We start from the raw sequence: 15,669 nt of genomic DNA on the forward strand, positions 1-15,669 counted from the left end.
TTTCGCTCATTACATTTCTCCCAGAGCTCACCTTCAGAAGACTCCTTGCACAGATCTTATTGCACTTTGCTTTCATTTCACGCTGTCAACACTGAGTGCATCCTAACCTGATTTGCCTCTCTGTATTTACACTTCCCATCACAAAGTGCTCTGACCTAGAAGGCCTCTGATTTCTATGGAGCATTTCTTGTGCTATAAATCCTTTCTTCAGAACAAAGGAAATAAAACCTCTCTTCTCTGTGACAAAACTATATATAAAAAAAAAAATATATATATACACATATATATATATATATAGTTTTAGAACACCCCAATATTTTCAGTTTCAGGTAGTTTTTAAAATTATGCAGCTTACTCATGACTCATTGTACTCTGAAATAAAAGCACAGAACAAAGAGACAAATTCATGTGAAAAGGAAATTGTGGAGTCAATTTATTAAACCAAAATGTATTATAATAGTTTGACTTATCAAAGTAGCCACCTTTTGCAGATATAACAGCTGAACACACTCATGGCATTATTTCTACAATGGAAATTAAATATTGTTCAGAAATTTCTTCCCAACTCCATTGCACTTGAATGTGTGGCACTTGTGGTTTGGCTTTTACTCTTCTGTCCAGTTCATCCCAAATCTCGATGCGGTTCAAGTCTGGATCCATGTTTCCAAGCTTACTTTCTTTTCTCTCAAGGTACTGGCCTAGCTTTGACTTATGTTTTGTGTCATTATCTTGCTGTAGGATGAACCCCTGAACAACTGTTAAGGTGTGCTTGAAGCTGTTGTCCTATGAGCTTCCTATGAAACAAACTGTTGACTCTCAGTAACATCTTCCGTCTTCCGATTCTGTTGTGGCTTTGGGTCTGCCAGACCTCTTCCTGTTGAAGTTTCCCCTTAGTTCCTCAGTGCCTTTTGATGAGGAAGGAAACTGTACTCACTGACACCTTCACTTCACTGTACAATTTCTCCGTGGTTAGGACCAACACTTTTAAGTGTTATGATGGTCTGTCTCTGTTCCATTGTTAATTGTCTTTTTCTTGCCATTTTTGTCGAAAAAAAAAGTTGCTTACCACATCTTATTCTATACCAGTTGTCAACATTAGCTACTTCTAACAATGAAAAACAATGTTTCTAGTCCTTCTCCGGAGGACTAGAAACATTGTTTGTTTCTTCAATTGTTTTCCCACTATAGGAACCAAAGCCTAAATTTAGTTCTAAGGCCAACATTCTACCCATACCAAACTGTCTGGTAGGGTGGTAGTACTTTCTAAAGGTACTGTCTAAAGGTTTAGCACCTCCACCGAATTTTGCATCATTTATTATTCTTTCTAGGACTTTGCCTCTGCTGTAAAAATGGAAATGACAGTTCCCTCAAGGACTTTGACCCCAGGCAAGTTTCCTGGACTTTAGGACCAATGTATCTCAGTTTATTAAGTTTCTGGTACATTTATTTCCCAGTCACTGAAGTGGCATTTGCATGTCTTCACAAATTAGACAAGGGTATCAAGCCCCTTCTTCTACACATCCCACCTCCCCTGGAAATTCCAGGAGTCTCTGGCACGTTGACAGCAGCTTCCTGATGCCTTCTTCTTCTCTTTCGGCTTTTCCCATCAGGGGTCGCCACAGCGAATCATTCTTTTCCACCTAACTCTATCGTGAGCATCTTCTACCCTAACACTAGCCAACCTCATGTCCTCTGTCAAGACATCCATATATCTCCTCTTTGGCCGTCCTCTTGCCCTCCTGCCTGGCAGCTCCATCTCCAACATCCTTCTACCAATATATTCACTATCCCTCCTCTGAACATGTCCGAACCATCTCAGTCTGGCCTCTCTGACTTTGTCGCTAACACAGGCAACGTGAGCCGTCCCTCTGATGTACTCGTTCCTAATTCTGTCTAACCTGGTAACTCCTAAGGAGAACCTCAACATCTTCATTTCTGCTACCTCCATCTCAGCCTCTTGTCTCTTTCTCACTGCTACCGTCTCTAACCCATAGAGCAGAGCTGGTCTCACCGCTGTCTTGTAGACCTTTCCTTTGAGTCTTGCTGACACTCTTCTGTCACACAACACTCCTGACACTTTCCTCCACCCACTCCAACCTGCCTGCACTCGTCTCTTCACCTCTTTTCCACACTCCCCATCACACTGAACTGTTGACCCCAAGTACTTAAACTCCTGCACCTTCTTCACCTCAGCCCCCTGTAACCTAACGCTTCTACCTTGATCCCTCTCGTTCAGACACATATATTCTGTCTTACTACGACTGACCTTCATGCCTCTTCTTTCCAGAGCAAACCTCCACCTTTCCAGCTGTTCCTCTACCTGCTCTCTACTCTCACTGCAAATCACAATGTCATCTGCAAACATCATTGTCCAGGGAGATTCCTGTCTGACCTCATCTGTCAGCCTGTCCATCAGCATAGCAAACAAGAAGGGACTCAAAGCTGATCCTTGGTGTAGTCCCACCTCCACCTTGAACTCCTCTGTCTGACCTACAGCACATCTCACCACCGTCATACTTCTCACATGTCCTGAACTACTCTGACGTACTTCTCTGCCACTCCCGACGACCTCATACAGTACCACAGCTCCTCCCTCGGCACCCTGTCATACGCCTTCTCTAAATCTACAAAGACACAATGCAGCTCCTTCTGACCATCTCTGTACTTTTCCATCAACATTCTCAAAGCAAAAACAGCATCAGTGGTGCTCTTACGGGGCATGAAACCATACTGCTGCTCACAAATCTCCACCTTCTTCCTAAGCCTGGCTTCCACTACTCTTTCCCACAGCTTCATTGTGTGGCTCATCAACTTTATTCCTCTATAGTTGCTGCAGTTCTGCGTGTCACCCTTGTTCTTAAAGATCGGAACCAGAACGCTTCTCCTCCATTCCTCAGGCATCTTTTCACTCTCTAGAATCCTATTGAACAAACTGGTTAGAAACTCCACTGCTGTCTCTCCTAAGCACTTCCACACCTCCACAGGTACGTCATCAGGACCAACAGATTTTCCACTCTTCATCCTTTTCAGAGCCTTCCTAACCTCATCCTTTCCAATCTCTGCTATTTCCTGCTCCACAACATCCACATCTTCCTCCCTTCTTTCCCTGTCATTTTCCTCATTCATCAGCTCCTCAAAATACTCCTTCCATCTTTTCTGCACACTCTCCTGGGTTGTTAGCACCTTTCCATCTCTGTCCTTAATCACCCTTACCTGTTGCACATCCTTCCCATCTCTATCTCTCTGTCTGGCTAGCCTGTACAAGTCCTTCTCTCCTTCCTTTGTGTCTAACCTGTCATATAGCTCATCATAAGCTTTCTGTTTGGCCTTTGCCACCTCCCTCTTCACTCTACGCTGCGCTTCCTTGTACTCCTGTCTACTTTCCTCAGTCCTTTCTACATCCCACTTCCTTCTAGCCAACCTCTTCCGCTGGACGCATTCCTGTACTTCCTCATTCCACCACCAAGTGTCTTTACCTTCTTTCCTCTTTCCAGATGGCACCCCTAGCACCTTTCTACCTGTTTCCCTGATAACCTCTGCTGTAGTTTTCCAGTCATCTGGAAGCTCATCCTGACCACCCAGAACCTGTCTCAACTTCTGCCTGAATTCCTCACAAGTTTCTTCATTCTTTAGCTTCCACCACTTGGTCTTCTTTTCTGTCTTCCCTCTCTTCTTCTTCCTGACCTCCAGAGTCATCTTACACACCACCATGCGGTGCTGTCTGGCTACACTCTCTCCTACCACCACTTTGCAGTCACTAACCTCTCTCAAATGACCTCGTCTACATAGGATGTAGTCCACCTGCGTACTCCTACCTCCACTCTTATATGTCACTCTGTGTTCCTCTCTCTTCTGGAAGTAAGTGTTGACTACAGCCATTTCCATCTTCTTAGCAAAGTCCACCACCATCTGTCCTTCCAGATTCCTTTCCTTTACACCAAACCTGCCCATCACCTCCTCATCACCTCTGTTGCCCTCACCAACATGCCCATTGAAGTCTGCTCCAACAACAACTCTCTCTCCTCTGGGGATATTCTCTATGACCTCATCAAACTCACTCCAGAATCTCTCCTTCTCTTCTAACTCACAGCCAACCTGTGGCGCATACCCACTGACTACATTCACCATCACCCCCTCAATTTCTAGCTTTAGGCTCATCACTCTGTCTGAGACTCTTTTCACCTCTAGGACATTGTTCACAAATTCCCCCTTCAGGATGACTCCTACCCCGTTTCTCTTCCTATCAACACCATGGTAGAACAGTTTGTATCCTCCTCCAATACTACGTGCCTTGCTGCCCTTCCACCTTGTCTCCTGCACACACAGTACATCTACCTTCCTTCTCTCCATCATGTCTGCCAGCTCTCTGCCTTTCCCTGTCATCGTACCAACGTTAAGAGTCCCTATTCTCAGATCTATGCTCCTGCCTTTTCCCTTCTCTCTCTGACCACGAACCCTTCTGCCTCCCCTCTTTCTTCGACCAACAGTAGTCAAATTTCCACCGACACCCTGTAGGTTAACAGCATCGGTGGCGGTCGTTGTTAACCCGGGCCTCGACCGATCCGGTATGAAAGTCTTGTGGATGATTCGCATAGTTATTTTGGCAATTTTTACGCCGGATGCCCTTCCTGACGCAACCCTCTCTATTTATCCGGGCTTGGGACCGGCACAGAAGTAACTGGCTTGCAACCCCTGTGGCTAGATTAGCTTCCTGATGCCTACACATCATAAACAATATCCCATTAATTTATGTGGAGCATGCAAATATTCTTGTCATAAGTAAACCTATGTTTCCTTTATACACAGACATTGCAATACGAGACAGGCAGCAGCCTATGACAGAAACAGCTTCACTGCTTCATCTATATTGAAGGCATTCAAGGTATAGTAAGTAAGTATATGAAAGCAGTACTGTAGAGTTACAGGAGGCATAGGATTTTCAGTATGGATCTACATTTCTTGTCTAGTCAAATGTTCTGAATGCTTATCTGCAATAATTTTCTCACCATGCTTGCTTCACAAGGCTGATCAAAGGCAAACACTAAAATTCAGTAAGAAATAAAATGGATTACACCCCAATCACTAATTGATAGAGATTCCTAACTGAACTTCAATAAGATTGAATTTAACTACATCTTCAAATTCTGCTATAATCATCCCAATATATTTAAAAAATATATCAGGTGTGAGGGAGCAATGACTGTTATATAGGCAACATTATGTCTTCATGGTAAACAAGGGCATTTCTACTTTTCGAACTCTAGTGTAATTGGTGTGAACTAGTAAATGGCTGTACAGTAGAATTGTGAGCTATTATGTGCATAGACTGTTTAGTTGCTGGGTAAACTACATTATGCAGTGTTGTTGTCCATTAGTGGCCATTATAACAATGTATATTGCAATTACAGCTGATGATGTTGCTCTTGTACATAATGGTACTCTGACAGTAATTGGGATCAAGTGCATACTGGTAAGTGCAGTATTTGGAGAACATTTGCATTAAATGTATGCACGTTCTGGCACTGCATGTTATTCAGGCTGCAAGTACCACCCCCAAACAGCTAACAGGGTTGGTATAGTTCACTCACACTGACAGTTACTTGGAGAAAAGGTTTCCTGTTGTATTGTTGTCCTGTCTAAGTAGAATGGTTTGTGTAACATACTCTTCCATCCTTTTCCTGGTGTGAGCTCCTTCAATCTGCAGCCCATTTTAAATTTTAAACATTATAAACATAGCAGACAATAGCAAAGTGTAAGTGCTCTCCATTTAGCTATCATGGCTCCTCACTTGCCCTTTTTTCTTATCCTCTCATCTCACCTGCTATTGATGATGCAATGTTGAAGATGACCAATGACTAACAATTATTTTTTTATTTATTTGTTTATCCTAGGTTATGTCATTTCCCAAAATTAGCTCCCTGTTCTATTGTTTACCAATCTTGTAACTGTAGTGGTGGTCGGTGAGGAAGGTAGTCATATAAGATTAAAGGACTTGTTGGCCATTAGTATTTGCACCATCTGTTAACAACTATCTACTTGCAGTACACCTCGGGTCTTGTGGATGAAAAGCCAATATGCCAAGGAGTCTACAGTCACTGTTTTCCATTCTCAGTTAAGCACAAGAAACACAATAGTCTACATGAAATAGAGATATAGTATTATCATATAAACTATGTATTAATCTTAAATTACATTGTAATAACTGGTTGTACATGTCACATGTACATTTAATGTCTTGTATTTTGTTGGACATAATGTTCCAAGATCAAACAAAATGTCCATGGTTTGTCTTTGATGTGGTGAGTTAGCTATGAATAAACTTATGACTGTCCACTGTTGAAATTACAAAGAAAAATCTATTTAGCATACATACTGTTTCACCAACTCACTGTGGGCCACTCCACTGGAGCATCTGCATCTATGTGTGTGTGTGTGTGTGTGTGTGTGTGTGTGTATATGTTTGTATTTATTTTTTTATTTTTTATCAGTCACACAATCCCCCATTATAGAGTGTCATGCATCGATCATTTCTATTATATTACAGTTAGTAATGTCAAGATCAAGCTTTTTGGCCCCAGCCCTGTAAATATGTACCATATATGACTCATTGGATTATGTCTCTCAACTCTTAAAAAAAGCCAGATTAATTCAAACAGAAGTGATAAGGTAAGGATATATTACATGAATATATCTATTAAGAATGTGACTTCTTAAACTGAAATCACAGCATCCACTAGAGTAATTAAATCTCACTCCATCACATAGTTCAAGTGAGGTTGTAGAGCAGTGATTCAGCTGAGATGACCCACTGCCAATAGTGCCACCAGTAAGTGTATCAGTACATAATGTTTTGTGCACTGTGGTTTGCTAATGATAAATAGAATAAAATTTTAGCTGTGTTTTGATGACCTCAGTGTCTGAACCCAAAATACTTTGAACTCAGAGCATGTAAATGTGAAACAACATTGGGCAGAGTGGTTAGTAACTCCAATTTTCACTGCCATGTGTAGCAGAATACTCTGCGGTAGAGTTCGGCTGTGAAGATGGGCAGTTGACATTACTGAAAATGTGACTCTGTAGCTGGTAGGTGTTGCTTACAGAAGCTTTAGCATTTATATGTATGACCATTATTATAGAAAAATAAATAAATCCAAAGATACATGATTTCCTGTCAGTGTTAATAGAAGCCATTCATATTCTGGTGTGCCTCCCACAATTCAATTCTCCAGTTACCACTCTAGTTATGAATTCAGAGTCAGAGGAACAATAATCATAATTGCATCTGATTGTTTGTCTGAGTTACTTATTTTATATGACTTTGACCAAATGTCATTATCTGCTGCAGCGTGAATTCAACGAAGGCATACTGAACAAGAGCAAAATCTATCTGAGCAGAAACAATTATCTTCTTTCCTCTGGAGATGAGGTCATAATAACTGTCAGGACCCAACTATTTAATCTTACTGGTGATCAACTCGGTGTCCTCTACCTCTGTTAGCATAAATGAGGCTGTAATGGAAGATCTAACCAGACAGGCAAGCCCACACAAGGTCTCCATCATGGTTTCTGGTTATATGTAGATTATTATTTTTTTATTATATGGAAAAATACAGGTAATCAGATGACCTGAGATACTTCTGCTAGGGATTAAAGATACGTCCACCTGTTCAGGGTATGGTGTCTTCAAATAATACTGACAATGTTGTCATAGAGATGAGGCAAGTCAGTGGGCTCAGTAGACATGGATATATGAACCAGACATGCTGCATGAATATTTCATACAGTATCATCATATCGACAGCAGTGGGAGGAACTTTACCTTTTGGAACCGGAGGCATTAATGTCAATGTCCCCTTCTTTTTTTGTGTTACGTGGTAATCACTTCTAAGGCTTAGATCAGTAAATCAGTATGAAACTCTTTCTATTTAACCACAATTTTATTATTATTAATTCATTTGATGCATGCCAACAAGAACATTTGTGCTACGCACCCCCAATGAAGATGAATAAACCAGTGTTGCAAAAACACACACAAAAAATAAATGATTATTGAGACTTGTAGGACATCTTAAACTGGATTTTCTTCTCCAATCCTAGTGAAAGTTTCCCCTAACAACTACTCTACTCTACTCTACTCACTATTTTCAGGTCAAATTAAGCTGAAAGTCTACATACAGTATGTATGTAGACTTTCCAAGAGTCCAAGAGAAGACTCATCCTTCACATGTCTAAAACATATTGTCATTTGTCAGACATGGAGTTTGCATATCAGCTGTCTCTGATGCAGAATTTCTGGTAAAAATGCCGTGGCCATCATCATAATTTAACATTTAACAGTTTTTTTACAAGTTCAGTAGGATTGCTAATCTTACTTTAAGTGTAAAAGTGTAGACCTGCTTTTAGAGCCTTAAATTTGTCTGTCAAGGAAGACAGAAACTTCATCGCCTTATCAACTGGAAATACGTCTCCCCACAACTATCACTGTCACATTTTTCACCTACACATACAACCTATAGCTCACTGGAGGTGCTTGGTTATCTAGGTTCTGTCAGGATTGTTACACTCAAAAAACTGCTGGGTTAGTTCTGCCCAATAGTTTTGTCACTATAGAACAGAACATGTGTTAAGTGAGTGATTCGTAAGTCAAGTCCACTTTATTGCTGCGTTAAATATTACCTATATTGCTTATCCATGCATATTTAAATATTACTATCACTCCTACTACTAATAATAATAATAATATTAACAAAGATAATGGTGTTATTATTGTTACTATTATAAATGTCACATAACCATACAAATACATTATAGAAAAGAGGCCACTGAGCCAAATTACATTTTCCAAATTTTTGGCTAAAATGAGACATCATGCAACAGAAAAACTTCCTTAACATGCTGGAGAAACTCCCAAGTTACAAGGTACACACTGCTTAGTTTAGTTTACATCAAAAACAAAAAGAGTAAATTTCAACTGACTTCAGCAACAAGTCAGTTTCAATGGCATGGCTTAACAGAACACAGAAAGACTGGCGTCATTTCATCTCCTTAGCACAAATTTTTGGAAATGGTTGATTGGCTTGTGCATTTTCCAGGTAGTCCACCATGTTGGCTCCCAACCGGTAATTCCATATCAAAATATTAACAATCAAAAATGCAAATGTTTAGGACTACTAAACCACCGACTGCAAACACTGTATTAACAAAAAAAAAAAAAAAAAAAAAAGACCAAATACAGAACAAATTAAATGCATAAAATATTGTGAAATATTCAATTGACCAGCTGTTGGAAAATCAACACATAAAACATGGACAACAGGATTCTTCAAGGTTACATTTTTTGTTGTGCCTGGGTTTTCTTATTTAGAGTTTTGTTTCTCTTTAGAAGTTACATTTTTATCATTTATAAAATATAAAATTATTATTATTATAACATTTACATTGATAATTTTTTATTTTTTGCTTTTAAACATTCTACCCCTTAATTATGGTCACAGTTATCAAGCATAGTAACACAAACAACGGAAATGTAATGTAAGTGACTCTTTGCGATTCTGACTGAAGATATGTCACGTAAGGGTGGAATTTTCCTTTAAGGAAGACAAAAATACACAGTAGTTGTCACATCTGGACTTCTTACAGACTTTTTCCCATGTTTCCCTGAGAAGCCCCAGAGCAGAAGATCTCTGCACTGACTTGTTATCTCAGCCAGGGATAAGAGAAGAAGATTCCCTGCAACAAGCCTCCATGTGACTCAGCCACAGCCACAATATATAATCCCTTGCCCCCAAATAAACCATCCATCAAGTCAATCTTTAACGTGTACATTTGTGGCTATAATAAGATGTTTTTCTCTTGTGTAGCACTTAAAGCTTGAAGCTGAATATATATAAAGTGACATATTTTTCACCAACGGCACGTGATGTTGCTGTTGAGGGGCTTGAGGACTTTTTTCTACATAGAATCCCTTGTATATCAGGGGTCTGACAGGGCTGCAGCTCGCTTGAGAGACAAATGGCAATGGATATTATGTGATAGTCCTCCAAATTATGAGAACCATCTGAGCTAGACATGCTAAACTGGAGTGGCTAAAATGGCAAGAACACATAGTGTAATTTATTAGTAGTAACTACTGTATATGCTGTCTTATAATATATTAAAATGCCATTTTCCATTTCAAGCAAAAAGTTATGGCACCACTGAGATCAGAACATGAACTAAGAGTTTTCTGCTAATACTTGAATGAACAGTTATGTTATGTTAGTTTGAATAAACACATTAACACTCATTGCATCAAATTTTACTGTGCAACTCACGTGAGCAACATTAGCTTGTCAGTTAGTTGCAGCTAACCTGTAGTCCTACTTATAAGATGCATGAGAATACATAAGCCCTTTTTTTTAATAATACTTTGTAAGCTCATTTTGGCCTTTTGTGGTTTAAATCCAATCACAAAATATCACAGACTGAACACTGTATATTTAATTGTGCAAACCAAAGATCCAGAGACGGTTCTATAATCTAGTAACGCAGATGTTTCATATGTAATAAATGCTTCACATAAACACTTTTCTTTCTTTAAGTGGGAATGTACTGTATGTGTATTTCCTCCATTATGTTTGCTCTCTCTTATTTCACACACAATAGCAGCTCAATTGCTTTTCTCTGGTTGAGATGTGACAGAGAAGGCTCATTTGGCATGATGTGCTGCTACAAGGCTTATCTTTATCATGTGAAGGTGGTTGGGATTACCATGCAGATGTCTCATAATGGAGCTCCAGACTGCTGTACCATTCATCTATGTCAGTGCCAACAGGGGATCACACACTCATTCACAATAAACAGCCACAGAGATCCATTAGCCATTAAGAATGATGATTACCTGGACTAAATAGGTATTTATTTTTACTCTTTGTATTATGTGCATTATGGACTGACATCATAAAAGGAATAGTGCCTTAGACACACTATTATGCTGCTACATTTCTTTATCTCCAATATGACACAAAGTTTACTAATTACTAATTGTTCTTGTACTATGTGGTGGAATGTGATAGAGGATAAAAGTGCTACTCTACTACCTTTGCCACCCACATTTACCTGGGGACTAAGGATCCAACTTCTAGTCAGTGTCCTTCTAGTCAGTGCCAACCTTTAGCCACCACTACCACTGAACAGTCAGCACTTTTAGCTGGGAATGAAAAATATGGATTTTCACTGACTTTTTAAAATCCACTGCTCAGTTAAATAAAATAAAATAAATAAAAAAATAAATAAATGAATAAAAAATGTTTTTATATAGTATACAGTAGCAATAAAAAGTACGTGAACCTTTTGAAAGTTCTGTTTTTCTGTATACTTGAATTATAATAATATGTCTTCAGTGTCTACATCTGTTCATTCACACTTTTTTTTACATGCAGATGACTTTAGTTTGTCAGCTTAGGAGGAAATCCATGTAGACGGGACCTGATTTCTGCTGGTTGCAAGTGAAATCTGCTTTCACAGATTGCTTTCAGCGGCCCACTATAACAGGATACAACACATTGGCTTCAAAATGTCAAGGATGCCATACATAATCTGCCTTAACCCCCATAGACCCGAAGAGGGAAAAGCATTGAATAAGGGTAACGTCCAGGCTATGATTTGATATATTTGTGTTTGCAATCAGTGCTTTTTGTACTCGATTCCAACAAGTCAAACCTCTGGATGAATCAGTGAAAAGCTCAAAGCACCTGTCTCATTCTAGGCTTTTATTTTGAGCTTTGACTCTGTACATTAGTGCAAATGGATTTTCTCTCTCTCTCTTGTTTTCCTTACCACCCTTCATTGCCATTTTTATCCCCTTTGTGCTTGACAGACTCTGAATTATTGGGATTTCATTGGGGTTACTCAAATAACAACTTAAAGGGGAAATCAGAATTCAAACTTATGTGCCAGGTGCCAGGACATGTGCAATACAGGCTTTGTTGATGCTAATGAATAAATTATTGAACCACTGAGTTCTACCGTAATTGAGATTGTTGTTGTTGTTTTTTATGTTCTTTAGATTAAAAATGTGTTCTCAGCACCAATTATTTTAAATCCAGCTAAAATTCTTACTGCTAATACTGTTTTGATGACAGTATACTCAATAAAGTAGGAAAACATGAATGTCAGTTCACGAATATGTCCAATACTGCAGTGTTAGTTCGTCTGGCATTGATTCATCAGACAAAAATTGTGACTTTCTTGTGCTGATCACGAGTGCATCTGATTGCCGCTGTGACTAGTTGGAGGTATTTTAAAACTAACACTAACATTTTAAAATTTTTAATTGATGTAATAAAATGATTTTATCATAGTCTTGTAATATAAGATATATTTGTTCATATGATTTTATTAACCAGCAAATGCTGCAAATATTTGGAAGAATATTCCATTGTGTGCTCCGGACAGTCTGGGTTTGAGAAACTAACAATGAAAGTGTTATTTCAACTTCATTAACTAAGCTATAGAGTTAATGAGAGGAGCTTCACTTGGACTGTTGGACTGAGAGGACTTAAAAGCTGGCCTGCTCAGTTTTTAAGTCTTCTCAGTCTCTCATTTCCTTCATGGTGGCTTCTTTTTTCAGTTTTGGTAGGGTTTTAGCACACAACAATCCTTATTCATACATGCTTAAACCCACATGACTGACTACTGACTACTATTGATTTACTTTTGATATCATCCACGTGTGTTCTGCTGCCTTTTTTGTCTTGAGTCTGTTCTTAGAACATAAAATGTTTGCTGATGATGTGTCTCTGTACGTCTATCAGATATTCCATTTAAAAACTGTTGTTTTCAGCAATGATAGTCATTTGCAACTTTAACTGTGTCTACACTGTATTTCTGTCAGTTTGATTTTATTTAAAAGACAAGGACCCGAAACGTTTGAACAGTAGCACGTATAGAATTCAGTCAAAATAAACTTTATAAAACTAATTAAGAATTGTGTTTATGGGTATTTATGGTGATTATTACTGGTGTGATATGAGTGGTCGCCAACATGAAAGTGGAATAACCATCCCAAAGGTGCTCCTCAGTAGTAACATCCTTAACATGTAAAGGAGGCCCACCTAAATGTCAAATTAGGATCATGATAGCTTCACAGAAAAGTGTTCTACCGACTTACAGTACAGTCTTGGCATCACTCAGGTACTTTAGCACATGTGACCCTAGCAGCACACATGATGGTTGTCATCGACCCTAAGGGGTTATAACAACACCAAGATTCAAGATGAACGTCTTCCAGAACCTTAACCCATTTTAGCTGTTACTGCAGCATTACATGTGGGAGCGCCAACCTTTCTAATAATACAGCACTGGATGCTAATAAACTCCTGCAACACTGTCTAGTGTGAATGTAATTTCAGCAACTACTAGGCAGCACCACTCATTGAAACTGGAGATGACATGGATATTAATATTGCAACCATGGGTTGGGGCAAGAGAGAAAATCAGATGTTCTTCACAGCAGATGGATGATGCAGTAAACACACAGGTGCTTGTGTAATTATTCCAAAGACGAACTGCAACCATGGTACTTTAGTTTCCCAGCACCTGAACATGCTGACCAGCCATTCTGTGTAAACGAAGACTGTTCAGGTGGGCTTGGAAAATTGTCAAGTGTTTTATTGTCTATTATATCATTGCTGTACCTTTTTTAGGTATACTGTAGTTGGATTTGTCTATTGGGTGCCTTCTATCTATCGCTCTAAGTTTTACACTACTACTGAGGAATTATTTAACTATTTATCCCGTTACCTGCTAAAAGCTACACAAAATTTGCGCAAATACACTATGAGCTGAGGGGATCTAGAAAGTTGGTTATACATATTTTTCTTTTGGATATTAAAAAAAAAATCATATCACACAGTTTTACTAATATAAAACAATTGATCAGATATCTGCTTCCCACAACTGGTTCAATGAAAGCAGATGATTGCTTAAAATAATTAATGACATTGCAAGCCTGCAAGGTGCACAAAGTAGTAGTAGTATCTTTAGAGATTTGTTTTATGAGTATAGACGTCTCTCCATCATTGTTCGTCTCACAAACAGCAGCAGAAACATGTGCAGTGTTCACATTCTCCACACAGATCCCTTTCTTTGTATCTCTGCAGCTTTCCTGTGTGTCTCTCTTCTCTAATTGTAAATTCACTTTTTTGGTGAGGATCACTGAATTGTTTATAGAGACAAAAGAATCTATATATTCAATATTTAACAACGTGGGAACTACTCTGCTTTTTTTTTTTCGAAGACAGTAATTGTAAACTGTGTTCCTTGAAGAACCGGGGAGAGTAGATGTTGGATGTGGATAAAGGCAAGCCGCCAAATACAGCAACACAGACAATCGCATTGACTGTGACAGGGAGTGGTAACAGATGGATGAAAGTCAGAGTGCTTCTGTCTTCATGGGAATGATCACAGTCAACGTTTTCCTTGATGGCTTGTGTATTTCAAATGTGTATTGTTCTACTCTTCCTGACCTAACCGCAGGTCACATCAGCTAAAGAAACATTGATATATGCTGTGGTTTTCCTTACAAAAGAAGAAAGACAAGCTCGGTCGAAAGCAAAACAAACATCAGTTTATGAGATGATTATTTTTACCGTTCTTGTATTATAATTCACATGTGGGTTTCATTAAAGGAGCCTTTTTTGTTGTAAAGAAACAAGTGGCTGGACATGGAGGCATTCAGTGGGGTAAAATGAATGGGGATGTTAACAAAAAGAGGCTAATAATATTCATCTTTGCTTATTTAACTCTTTTCTTCCAGGTGGTGTTGACTGAAAAAATGACATTTAAAATCTGGTGCTGAAAAGATGTCTCTCCTTTTACCCAGACGCACATCCACACATGCATGCATGTGGAAGTACATGTTAAAAAACACACAGTGTTCCCAGTTCCACCACACACACACGTACATGCACACGCAAACACGCGCACGCATATCATAGCCACTGCGGAACATGCTTGCCGGGAGGGCTGACATAATTGTATTAATTGTTAACATAATGATGCATTTATGTTTAATGTCTACCTTCTGGTAATTACAGAGGAGGTGCTGTACCTTAAGGCCTGCAACTTGGGCATCTGCCTCTCTCTCTCTCTCTCTCTACTTGAATATTATTCCCTTTGTTTTTACAGCGGTAGCCGCCTTTGCAGCTTCAAAGACTTTCATCATTTTGTCTCTTGTAGCCAGCTTCTCTACTCTCTCCTTCTCAGGTGCACCACAGAAACCTATCATTAAGTCATCATAGCTTAATTTCTGGTCTAGTCTGGTCTAGCTCTATGGTATCCTGTGAAGTCCTTTTGACACACAGAATCATAAATGTATGCCTTCCATTAAACTTTGAAAAGACAAAGAGAAGAAGGAGCAGGAATCTTCTTCAAAGCTTATATTTGCTTTGAGGTAGATCTTGCAGGTTTTAATAAAAGCTTAAAGCAATTAATGGAAAGGTTATACTGTATGTTCATATATGGATAGAAGAACTGTGAAAATTCAAAGTATCTCATTAGTCTTACTTGGTGTGTTTCAAAGAGAGAGATGAAAAATCTTTTTAGGAACAGTGCGATATGGAAATGGAGTCAGAATGTGTTAGCCTAGTTTAGCATTAAGACAGAAAATCTTAAAAAAAGGGGAATAGT

This window comes from Anabas testudineus, chromosome 21 (assembly GCF_900324465.2).
Source record: "Anabas testudineus chromosome 21, fAnaTes1.2, whole genome shotgun sequence".
Classification (NCBI taxonomy): Eukaryota; Metazoa; Chordata; class Actinopteri; order Anabantiformes; family Anabantidae; genus Anabas; species Anabas testudineus.